Below are 12,585 nucleotides of genomic sequence, written 5' to 3'. Positions count from 1 at the left end.
GCCCTGGCAACCCTGCTTGGGCTTGGGAGGATCACGGGGCCGTCCCGGGCCTCAGTTTCCCATCTGCAAGCCGGGCTCTCCAGAGCGCCCAGCTCTCAGGGGTGGTGCTGTTTTCATGGGATGGTCGGAGCGAAGTGAGAAGACCCTTCCCCGGAGCCTAGCTCGCACACATGCTCCACGAACCACAGCTTGTTATCTGAGCGCTAACACCCGGAGCGCTCCATGGGGTACCCGACCCCTGAGCCCATGTCCCCCAGCGGGGGCTTCTCTGGAGGGACAGACTGGAAGCTCGTGCCTTGGAGGGCATTTCTGCGATGAGGCTGACGCGCCTGGCCCCAGAGGGGCCGCCATCTGGTGGTCTGACCCCTCTGGCGTCTGTCCCCTGGCTTTGCATGTCCACTCTCTCCCCGCAGCCTGGGTGCAGCCTCAGGTGGGCTGTGGGAGGGGCCCTGGGTACAGTGTCACTCTGCAGTCCTCAGGGTGTTTCCCCAGTGGACCCCTTTCCAAACTGGAAACCACAGGCCTCCAGTCACTCGATCTCCCAGAGAGCATGTCATCTAGGGTGGGGAGGGGGCATTTTTCCTGAGTGTTGGAAAGTTGAGGACCACCACGTTGGACTCCCTCCTCTGAGCAGCTCCCATTATCTTCCTCAAGGTGGGCTGCAGGGTGGGGGCTGCTGACAGCATCCTTTCCCTCGGGGCCCAGCCTGGCACCTCCTTGCCGTACAGCGGGGCCCTTGGTCTGACCCGATGTTATGTGGGGCTGTGGGCTGACTGAGGTCCGGGGACAGGAAAGGGGGACCTGAAATTGGCCAGTTAGGATGGGTCTCTGGCCTTTCTTTGCATGTTAGAGAGCATGGCTGACCGGTCAGCGGAGGTCCTTGCGGACCTGTGATGAACATACTGTGTGAACAAGAAATCAGCCTTTGCTTTTTTGAACTTCTTAGATTTGGTGTCATTTCTTACTGCAGCATAACCTGCCCTAGCCTGACGGCTACACAACCCTACTCTGCTCTGCCCTGTGAGGGGTCCAGGGCAGCTAGGAGTCAGAGCCTGAGTCTGTTTGCCAGACACAGAGGCTACAGGCTTTGAGATGGCTCACATCCATGTCTGTGCTGGTGGCCTTCACTCCTCTCATGATCTGATGACAAGCTGACGGTTCTGCGATTTCCTCATTGTTCATCTTTAGCATCACCTGGCTATCTTCTTTCTTGCCCTCCCTCCATCCTTTCCTTATTCTTTCTTTTTCCAAATGCCCAGGGCTCTGAGATACCTGCCATCAGGTAGGTAGGGCCTCCTGAGACGCTTGGCACTTGAGGCCCCCGTTCTGCAGACAGTGACCTGAGCCCCCGACGGGCAGCTATGAGCAGCTGTGAGTGTGTGTCCTACTTGTCCTGGGCAGGTGGACCTCTGCGTCCCAGGCTGGACCCTCCGGCTGCTGCCACGCCACCAGCCCAGCAGTCTGGTCATCCTTATACGTGACCCACCCCCGCCCCCAGCTCTGGCTCTTTCAGGATGAACCTCAAGAACTTGGCATGAATGAAACACTCTATGCCCGGCTGTCCCCCCACTGTTTCCGAGACCACCCATGGGGGTCTTGGTGCTCGTTGTGGTTACACATGCTAGGTGTGGTGTGCACATCTTGGTGTGGTTGTGGTTTTGGATGGGGACAATTTAAAGCAGTCCCAGGGCAGGAATCCAAAGCTCCCCTCTGACTCTGGAGGGCAACAGGGCTTGCGTGTGTGGTCGCTGGGCCCCTAAGTCCTGTGACTGTGTACAGGCCCCAGAATCCAAGATGGCAGCCCAGCGTCTGTGGCCCCGACACGGGCCACCCCTCGCTGGGTGGCTCTCCTTGGGGTCTGAAGTTGGTGCCATCAGGCCAGGGGAGGCCAGTGGCCAGAACCTCTGGGTTGGCCTGACCAGCCCCTGGGGTGAGCTAGACATTCCAAGGCCTCCTGGCTCCTCCCAAGGGGCCCCCGTTTCTGCTGGTGGCAGCGCTCCGGTTCTCCCAGCTCTGAGAAGGGTGCGTCAAGAACCGAGGAGGTCACGAGGCTGAGAAGGTGTCCCAGTGGCTGCCCGACCTTCCCAGACCTCGCTCCAGTCTCCTCCGGGCCGGCCCGCCTGTGGCCTGGTCTGCCGGCCCAAGTGTGGTCTGGCTCTCCGGCTGACCGAAGTTGGTCCCCACACAGCCCCACGTTCCAGGCAGAGCCACCCAGGGCCCCTTCGTGGGCTCTGGAAAGATCAACAAACAGCTCCAAGCGGTGGAAATTTCTCTGGCTCTCCAAGTCCAGACAGACAGGGCTGGGACAGAGAAGGCCGCCTCGGCAAACAAGCTGTAGCCTGTGTGCAGGGAGCTGCCCAGACGCCCTCAGCCGCCGGGAAGCCGGGAGAGACAGATGGCGTCTGTGCTAAATGGGGCAGAGCCCGCCGGCCGCCCACCCGGCAGAGAGAGGGAGGCCAGGAGCTGGGAGACGGGCCCCCGCCTTGCCGGGTGACTCTGGTGGGTCCCTTCCCTGTGGAGCCTGGGTCCTCACCGAGTGGGCAGGGGGCCTAGCCTGCTCCAGGTGGCTGTGACAGAAGGTAGACGACCAGGCACCCCTGCGCGGGCCGTCCTGGCACGGGGAGGTGAGCTGGGCTGGCTCGAGTTAGAATCAGAGTCTCAATCTGGATCCTTGGAGAACAGAAAGAGCTAATGTGCATCAGCACTTGTGTGCCAGACACGCCTCTCAGGGCTTTTCCTGCCGTGCCATCCCCTTGCCTGCTCTCCACAAGAGATGCACTAGGCCATCATTATTCCCATTCTAGGGATGGGGAAACTGAGACCCAAAGAGGCTCTGTGGCAGTGCCAGGGAGAAACCAGGCCTCTGGCCCGGCTCTCCACACTGCAGTGCTCTTGCTGAACTTTGGGGAGGCCCCTCCGGGGATGCCTTCATCGGGAGTTTGATCATTTCTAGGCATCATGCTTTAAGAGGAAAGAAAGAGAACTTCACATAAAGCTACAAGGGCACCTACCGCGTACTAGTCTCAGATTCTCCTCCTCTTTCCGCTCTTTCGCCACCTCCAGCATCACCTCCAGCATCAGAACCAGTATCACCTCCAGCATCAGCACCAGCATCACCTCCAGTATCACCTCCAGCATCACCTCCAGCATCACCTCCAGCATCAGCACCAGCATCACCTCCAGCATCACCTCCAGTATCACCTCCAGCATCACCTCCAGCATCAGCACCAGTATCACCTCCAGCATCACCTCCAGCATCACCTCCAGCATCACCTCCAGCATCACCAACATCACCCTTATCACATTTACTCGAATTTCCTGGGGACCCACCGTATGCAGGAAGTGAAGCCCGTGCTTTCCGAGCAGGGCTCCACCCGTCTTCCCAGCACTGCTGGGATTTTTGTTTAGTTTTTACAGATGAGCAAAAGAAGTCTGGAAGTTCTTCGCCGTGCCTGTCTGAATTTAAAGCGATGAGGGGAAGGGAAGGAAAGGGAAGGACGGGGAGAGGACAGTGACGAGTAGGGCTGTAGACGTCGCCTTGCTTACACCTCCGCCGGGAAGGGGCCACGTGGCCAGGGCCTTGAGTCGCAGTGACCAGCCTCGGCGGTTGTGCTGCAGCTGGAGATTAGAAATGGGCAAGGGATGAACGCTGCACCCCTTGTCGCCTGGTGTCTGCTCCCAGCCGAGCTGTGTGCTCCTCGGGCAGCAGGGAGTGTCTTCCTCACTTCACTTGCTCCAGGCTCAGCCGGCACCTGTGCGTGGCGGCTATGGGCTCCCCTGGAATGGAAGGAGGGAGAAGCTCCATGCTACCAGGCTTTGCCATGAGAGCAACACCTGGTAGTGGGCACTGCCTCCCTGTCGAGTCCAGGCTGTGCCAGGGCCGCCGAGGGCTCCAGCTCAGGGCCTAATGCTCCGTGGAGGGGAGCGGGAATCACGGTTCAGCAGGGGTGGGGGCAGGGCCCCCTGCACAGCACCTCAGACTTTTTAGACTTCACCAGGACCCCCTCAGGGAGCAGGCAGGCTTCCTGCCTCACCCCCCAGATGCAGCCCCTCAAGTCCAGATTGGGGGCTGCCCAAGCTCACCCAGCAGAGCAGGTCTAGAATTCAGGTCTCCCCACGGCCATCCGAGGGCCATTCCCACGCAGCCTGGACTTTCAAGAGGGGACCTTGGTCCCGGGACGAGCCCTGGATCCCAGCCCTCGGCTCTGTGCCACTCCACCCCGCCTGGGGTCCCCCCGTTGACCTCCAGGGGCCCGGTGGCAGCAGGGAGGCACCCATGATGGCTGGAGCCTTGTGTCTTGTAGAAAGGGTTGTGTGTGTCCTTCAAGTGTCCCTCTATCCACGCCCACCCTCGTGACAGCCGGCCAGCAGAGTGGATGGTGAGAGGCGATGTCCCACCGCTAAATGACCCCCGCATTCCTGGAGCCCCACGTGTTGTCCTTGTCTGGACATCTCCAGGGCATGGTCCTCTCCCAGAGAGCACAGGGAAGGAAGCGGAGCCCACATGCTGTGTGGCTGAGAGAACAAAACCCCTAGAATTTCCAAGGAGAGCCACGTGAAGAGGGTGTTCGGGAAAGAGGGAGCCTCGGTGACACGGGACCTCAGGGGACCCAAGTCAGGCAGCCCTGGGGGATGGTTCCGGCCCACCGCAGATAAGCACATGATGCCCCCTCTCCAGGGCGCCCCCTCTCCAGGGCGCCACCTCCTTTTCTGAAAAGAAGTCGAGGTCCACAGTGGCCCCCCCGCTCTGGCAGGTGTGAGGATCTGGGGTAGCCATGCCTGTCAGGGCTGGACAGATGGAAGTTACTTTTCTGGAAAAATAGCCCCCCCCTCCCTCCACCCTGCTTAGAGTCTCCTGGGGCTCCTCGTGGCCTGGGGGGTCCCCGTCACTGTCCTGGCACTGAAAGACCACTCAAGGCTGATCCCCACCTGTCCCTCTGCTGTCCTCCCCCACTCTTCCTAGTAGGGTGATGACCGATTTGTCCTGGTGTGCCCTGGACTTTCCCACATTTAGCTCTGCAAGTCCCATGGCCAGGAACCATCATGGCCCGCACTGACCGGGCTGGCTGGTCACCCCATAGTCGTATGGACTGCGTGATGCTGCCCTCACAACCCGCTGCGGGGCGAGAGCACTTTGCCCCAGCGCTCAGTGCACCCCGGCTTTGGTATCTGAGTTCTGTGGTTAACGCAGCCCCACCCCGCCTATTTTCCGTTGCCGTTTCACTGCGCCCCCTTTTCATACTGGAGACAGTGGAGGAACGCATAATGGGGTTCGCTGGAACCCAGGTGAACAGAGGAATAAGTGGCTGTGAGCAAGGGTCTGGGGTCCTCTCCTCTCAGCCAGCGTGGGGGGAATTGGGTCCCGTGTAGATTTTTACCCAGATAAAATCGTTTGCAGCTCAGACCCCAAATGAGAAGTTGCACGTTATTGCAAACAGAGCTATACATGGCGCCCTCCGTGTACAGGGGCCGGGTACAGGCAGGTATGGGGCACGCCAGCCACAGGGGAATGAGGATTCCACCCATCCCAGGCTGTCCCCCAAATCTACATTGTCTCCAAGGCCTTCGTCCCGCCTCGTCCTGCCAGCCCTGCCCCCTCCCCTCCTGGTCCTCAGCTCCACCTTCCTGCGGCCACTCCCCAGAGTGTAGGCTGAAGCCCCGATGCGGCCCCTGCATCGGATCCCTCCCAGACAGTGGAGAGCAGGAGCCTTCTGGAGGTGCAGTGTCCCCATCCAGAGGAGTCCCACTAGCAGGGGACACTTTGGGGACAGAGCCGAGAAGATAGTGATGATGATGCCAGCAGCTCACGTGCATTCGGGTTTTGGAGTTTCTGGTCCCATGGGCCTCACAGCAGGGGATGGACACAGGTGACAGGTAAGGAAGGAGGGGGTGCCCAAGGGACGAAGTGGACCACCCTAGGTCACGCAGATGGGAGTCCTGCCACTGTAACCCAGGCCACTTTTTCTTTCTTTTTTTTTTGCAAGGTTTAATTTGGTATTATTTCACATTTGCAGAAAAGTTGCAAGGATGGCTCAAGGGCCTGCTGTATCCCTCCCCCGAAACCCTAATACCCCGATTCCCCAACGGTTTACATTGGTGCCATTTGCACTCTGACTTTCTCTCTATACATAGACTGTGTGTACATATGTTTATGTTTATCTCTCTCACATATCTCACTCCCACATTCCCCCTCTGACTCATTTGAGAGTGAGTTGGGGACATGATGCCCCTTGACCCCCAGACACTTGTGTGTGCCTTTCTAAGGACAGGGACATTCTCTCACACAACACAGGACGGCTGTGGAAATCAGGGCAGTTGTATGATGCCACACTGTTCTCTCACCCACCACCCCTGTTCACATGTCTTCGCTCACCCCTACTCTGTTCTCTGTGGCCATTTTTCCACCTGTGCAGCATCCTGGCCAGGACTCAGGTGCACTCAGGCTCTCTAGTCTCCTTGGGTCTGGACCAGTCTTCACTGGGGAAGCCCCGGCGTGTCCGTGCAACTCCAGGCCACCCCATTGCCCCCGATCTCCTCCTCACCACTCCATCCTGCAGCCGCTGACCACCAACTGGCCCCGGGTGTGAAGGTGGGGCCTCCTATCTTCCCAGTCCTTTGGGGGCCGTGATGACACCCCTGAGACTTGTGGGTGCTAACGTGTACCGCGCCCATCGGTACAGGACTCCAGCAGACGGGAGTAACTCTCCCCAGATCTGAGAACCTTCAAAGGCTCTGCTCTGGTGCAATGCAGGCAGGGCCTTGAAGGGGTCCTCAGAGCCCTCGTACCCCCTTCCCCACCTTCTGCCAGGAGGAGATGCTCGTGTCCCCAGGTTCTGCAAGGACCATCCTGGGGCCCACTGGACACCCCCCCCAACTGTACCCTAGGATCCTCAAGGCCACCCCCGATGGGGCCGGAAGAGGCATCCAGGTTCCAGGCTGCTCCGAGAGGGGCCAGGCTCAGCATGGAGCCCCGCGCGCCCGGAGGAAGGGCAGGAAGGCTCCCGCTGAGGTCACTGTGGCTCCCGGGACCCCTCTGCTCGCCGCTTGTTCTTGGGTTCATTCGTTCATCCATTCATTCGCGTGCTTGGTTAGTCAGCCCGTCATTATGGAGAAGCGTCCCCGTGAGCCGGTGCTGGGCAGGGAGCTGAGGGTCCTGAGCCGGGAGGACCGGGCTGTCTGAGCTCACACTCTTGTGGGTGCAGCAGGCAGGCAGGCAGGGTCCGCAGCAGGCTGGGCCACCTCAAGGGAACCTGCGGCCTCCCCGCCCGTCTCTGCCGTCCGGCTGTTCCTCCTGCCTTTCCTGTGGGTCCCTCTGGGTCCAGAGCGTGCGCCATCTCCGCCCCAGGGGGCTCAGGGCCGTCTCTGAACATCCACAAGCTGTCCTGCTCCCCCTACAGCTTCCATCCAGGTGTTTCCACGGAACCCCCTCGAGGCTCTGGAACTTGTTCAAAGAGTGAGTGTATGAATGAGTAAATGAACGAACGAATGAGTGAGTGAGCCCTGGGGAGTCAGGCAGCCTGGCTCTGTCTCGCGTCTGCTGTGTCCCTGGGCACGTTGCTTCCTCGTTCAAGCCTCTTTCCCAGCTCCCGGCCACGCTCACAAGGTTCAAGGCCACGCCGTCCAGCCCCTCACTTGCTGGTGGGCCTGGGTCTTTCCCGCTGAACTTTGGATGTGGGTTTTGGCAGAGGTGGGGTGGGAGGAGCTGGGGGGGCCCTGTGGGGCGGGGGCAGCAGACCAGGGGCCAGGTGGGGCGTGGGCTGGGGCTGGGGGCTTGGTTGGGGCAAATTACAAAGACCTAGGAACATGGCTTTGATGATTTCAAACAAGCTCGTTTCCCACTTTGGTTTTGAAACAGCGTGGAGATTTGGGGCGATTCCCTACCCAGGGCCCTACCGCCCACCCTTCACGCCGGCTTCTCTGTTGAAAGACTGGGTCGATCACTGGGGTCAGAGGTTTAGGCCCCTTGGAGCGGCCCCTCCCCCCACCAGAGGTCGGGCTGGGAAACAGGATGCTCGTCTCTGCTGCTTCTGTGCCTGCTGAGCTGCGGGACCCACACCTCTGGGGGCACCCATCCCCGATCAGCCAGTCCCTGGATGGAGGCCCCGTCCCACCTCTTCCGGAACATGACCTCTGCCAGCACAGACGGCACGCATGGCGGCCACCCAAGGAGCCCCCGAGATGCTGGTCCATTCCCTTGGCTCAGCGGGAGGGAGGGTCCAGAGCGGGACCCTGATTGCCCCAGGTCACCCTGTGCATCCCGACAGCACTGAGATGGGCACCAGGTCACTCATCCCCGGCCTGAAGCTCACCCCCAGCCATCGCTCTCCCAGGGGTCTCTGGGAAAAGGCCCCAGCCATGGGAGTCCCCGCGGGCAGGGAGAGCCCCGCCCTTTCCGTGTGGCCATTGCAGGACATGACCTCATCCCTCACGGGGCAGCTCGGCCCCAGGCCAACAGATTGTGCTGGGAATGTGCTTCCTGCCACTCAGATCCATCACAGAGGAGCTCAAACCGGGCCCAGAGGAGCGGGTCCCACGGCCTCGGCCTCGGCCAGTGCCACCCTGGGTGGCCAGGGGGCTGGGCAGGCCCTCTGGGACCAATGGTGCTGACCCACCTTGGCCCTGACTCTCTGGCCCACCACAGCAGAGGCGAGGAAGGGCAGTGGGGGGCGAGGGGGCCTCTGCTGAGCTGCAGGAGATCTGCAGGAAACAGACACACCCAGTGGAAGCGGCTGGTGAGAGAGCATCACCGCCCCCCCCCCACCGCGCCCCACCCCATCCACAGCGGGTGCCTGAGGGGCGGGGCTGGGGGAGGAGCCTCATGGCCTGAGATGCCCTTTCCTGGTCACCAGGGGCTGCTGGGGAGAAGCCCATAGTGAATCTGGCCAGGTTCCCCCCACGTCGTAAAGGTGCTGGGGCCTGTGTCACAGCCAAGCGAACGGGTGACAGCAGGAGTTCCATCCTTCCAGGGCCATCCTGCCACCACCCCCAGAGGCAACATGCATGCTGTCTGCTGCCTGGTACCGTGTCTCCAGGATGGGTGTGGGCCCCAGGAGATCAGGGTCCTGCCCCAGCTCAGCCGCTAACTCCCGGGGGCTGGCCTTCAGTGTCTGTTTCCTCCCTTGCAGAGAGCATGCCCTGGCCCTCGTCGCTCCCTGTGTGAGTCTGCTTGGGGCCCTGTAGTGAAGGCCCACCGGCCAGGCAGCTCAAACAGCAGACACTCACTGTCCCCAGTCCTGGAGGCTGGAAGCCCAGATCTCGGTGTGGGCAGGGCTGGGTCCTCCCAAGGCCTCTCTCCTCGGTGTGCCGATGGCTGTCTCCTCCCTGTGTCTTCACAGGGTCGTCCCTCTGTGTGTGCTTGTGTCCTGACCTCCTCTTCCTATAAGGACACCATTCCTATGGGATTTGGGCCCACCACCCATGACCCCATTTTAATTTTGCACCTCTTTAAAGACCCCATCTCCAAATACAGTCACATTCTGGGGTGCTGGGGGTAAGGACTCCAACATATGAATAACCACCACCCCCCAAAAAAAGCAGAAGACAGTGCCGTTGGCTCATCCCTCGTCCATTTATCCCACAGATGTTGGTTCAGTGCCCTCTGCATGCAGTGGTGAGGTGTCTACAGTGGTGGACAAGATGGAAGGAAAGGTGGAAAGAGACAGGAAACAACGAGCCAAAGGTCACGTGTCTGGGGTCACCTTGACCCCTTTCTTCTCTTACCTCTCACTTCTGATGTGAGTACCCAGCCAGCCCTGCTTCCCGGACTTGACCACCTCTGGACGCTGCCACCACCCAGCCCACCACGTCTGGAGCCCGACCCCTGTGGGAACCCCTGCCGGCCCCCTCAGGCCCTTCTCAGCCCAGCGCCAGGGGTCCTATCACATCTGCATCAGATTATGTCATGTCTCTGCTCAGAACCCACCTGCGGCCGCTTATTCCCGCCAGAAAACACACCCAAGTCCCCACGATGACCTCTAAGTCCCTACGCGGGTGGCCGCTATGACCCATCTGTCCTGGTCTCCACTACTCACGCCCTTTCACCTGCTCCAGCACACTCACCGCCTCCTCGCTTCTTGAACTGGCAAACGCGCTCCTGCCCCAGGGCCTTTGCACTGGCTCTTCCCCCTACCTGGGATGCTCTTTCCTCAGACGCCACCTGGCTCTTCCCCTCACCTTTTTCAAGGGAGGCCGTCCTTGACCACTTGATTTAAATTGCCCTCCCGACCCTCTGGATTCCCTTTCCTGTTCTAACACTTATCACCTGCAGGTCGTGTCATTTTCTTCATTATTTTGCTTGTTGTCTGTCTCCCCAAGGACAGAAAGTTTCATCTGTTTTCTGTACTGCTGGATGCCCAGCACCTAGAATAAGCCTGGTATTCAATCAATAGTTATTTGTGAATGTATCTGTCAAGGAATTATTTTGCTTTTCCTCAAATGGTTTCTGTAATGGGCCAGATAGTAAATATTTTCAGCTTTCTGTCACACTATCTCCGTCAAAACTAACCAACTCTGCCATTAAAAAGCAAAGCAGCCAGAGGTAATGTGTATATGAATGGGCGGGCCATGTTCCAATAAAACTTTATTTACAAAAGCAGGCGAAGGGCCGGATTTGGCTGTGGGCCGCAGTGTGCAGAGCCCTGGTGTATCTGGTGAGCCAGTGACTGACCTGTACTCACTCACATACACTCTCCCTGACACCCACTCCCATCCTGTGCACAGTACAGGTGTATTCTCCCCTCGCCCACGTCTGTGCCATCCATAAACTTCCGAGGCCATTAGGGCATTCACAGCCCTCAGGTCTTAGCATCTTTTGAGTCCCCAGGGAGGGGGCTGGCCAGGGATGATTGTCCCCACTTTGCAAATGGCAAAGGTGAGGTGCAGCAAGGTAAGTGGGCTCACAGGACCACAGCTGGAAGGCGTGGCGTGCTCTCCCCTCCCCACTCTTTCCCTGCCTTCTGATGCTCCCAGACCACCTCCCTTTTCTTCCCTCTCGGCCGGACCCAGCCACCCCTCTGGGATTCCACTCAAGCCCTCACCCCATCGTGTGCCCTGAGTCCTCTGTCCTCCAGGTGGGCCTGCCCGGTCCCCCAGAGCTTCTAGGAGAGATGCTGAGTCCTGAGCCTTAGAAGAAACGGCCAATTCATACACGAGATGCTGTCGAGTCCTCTCGGTCTCCTGGCTGGTGCTGGGGCCCCTGCTGGGGCTGGACCTTGCCTGTGACTTGGAAGGTCCCAGTTACATGCTGGACACAAGTGGTGTTTGCGTGGGGCTGCCCGGCCTCTGCTCCTCTCTCCACATCACCCCACTCTGCTGTTTCTCTGCTCAACCTTGTCCCACATACGGCCAAGGGTGGGTGCCCAGCCCTGACTCTCCACAAGCTTTTCGTGGAAGCTCCACGTCACAATCGGCAACTGCCTCTGTGTCTCTTAAGTTCAGATTCTTAAAGAACCAGCCCAACAGGCCACCGGTCAGCCACAGTGGTCACTCGGCTCACGTGTCCCTCTGTGGCCCAACCAGCCTTGGCCACAGAGCAGGGTGGGTGACATATCACTGAGGGGTCCCCTAGCAACTGATCACACATGGCTAGTTCCAAGACCCTGGGTGACTGGGTGGCCTAACACCAGCCTCGGGGTCAAGAGATCAGTGGCACCAGACATCTCCTAGAGGGATCCCAGGGCCATAGGAGCTGGGGACCCTGACACGTTCTGCTGACATGACAATGGCCAAGAAGATCTCCCTTATCTTAGTTTTCTGGGGCTTCTGTAAACAAGTTGGGTGGCTCACAACCACAGAAATTTATTCTCTCATGGTTCTGGAGACCAAATGTCCAAAATCGGTTATATTGGCTAAAATCAAAGCATCACAGGGCCACGCTCCCACTAGAGGCTCTAGGGGAGGGGACTTCCTTGCCTCTCCCAGCTCCTGGGGGCCGCAGACATCCTTGGCTTGTGGCCGCATCCCTCCAGTCCCTGCCTCTGTCTTCGTATGGCCTCCTCTGTGCCTGGCTCAAAATCCCCCTGCCCGTCTCTTACACGGACACTTGTCATTGAAGGTAGAGCCCGCCTGCATAATCCAGGGTGATCTCATTTCAACTCCTTAATTTAAGCAGGGAGCCCTTTCCTCAAGGGAGATCTCAGAGTCCCATCTCCATGACAACTGACAAAGTATTAACATCCAGCATAGATGACATTCGACAAACTGTAAGAAATCCCACTGATAAAATAAGAAACGTAGAGAAGCAGCGTGGATGGCCATGTCAGCCGAAGCAGGGAAGTGCAAAGTCAAACAATGCAATGTCATTCGCACCTCCCATCCTTCCTCCCAGATTTACAGAAAGTGAGTCTGTCTGACAGTAGCAAGTGTGGCAAAGATGGAGGGAAATGGGAACTCACTCACGCTCCACCAGAGTGATGGGTGTGGTCACTGTGGACAGCACTGTGGCCTTGCCTGGTGGAGCTGGGACTGTGTCATCCCCTGACCCCGCAACTCCACTCAGAAACCCTCGCCCACACTCACATGGAGACCAGCGTGAGACTGTCCACTGCAGCATTTTTTTTATTGTTGACGTCTAGTTGATTTATTGAA

The 12,585-nt window shown here is 59.0% G+C and overlaps 1 long non-coding RNA gene across 1 annotated transcript; it reads left to right on the top strand.

Annotated features, from left to right (window-relative positions):
• Positions 1-8,471: 8,471 nt before the first annotated feature.
• Positions 8,472-10,536, top strand: LOC141279422 (uncharacterized). Its single transcript, XR_012333640.1, has 2 exons — positions 8,472-8,732; positions 9,581-10,536. It is a non-coding gene; the product is annotated as an uncharacterized lncRNA (long non-coding RNA).
• Positions 10,537-12,585: the final 2,049 nt, after the last annotated feature.

The sequence above is a fragment of the Tursiops truncatus genome, chromosome 8 (assembly GCF_011762595.2).
Source record: "Tursiops truncatus isolate mTurTru1 chromosome 8, mTurTru1.mat.Y, whole genome shotgun sequence".
NCBI classification, from domain to species: domain Eukaryota; kingdom Metazoa; phylum Chordata; class Mammalia; order Artiodactyla; family Delphinidae; genus Tursiops; species Tursiops truncatus.
The sequence above is the reverse complement of the archived record's forward strand: the minus strand, read 5'-3'. Positions and strand labels throughout refer to the sequence as shown.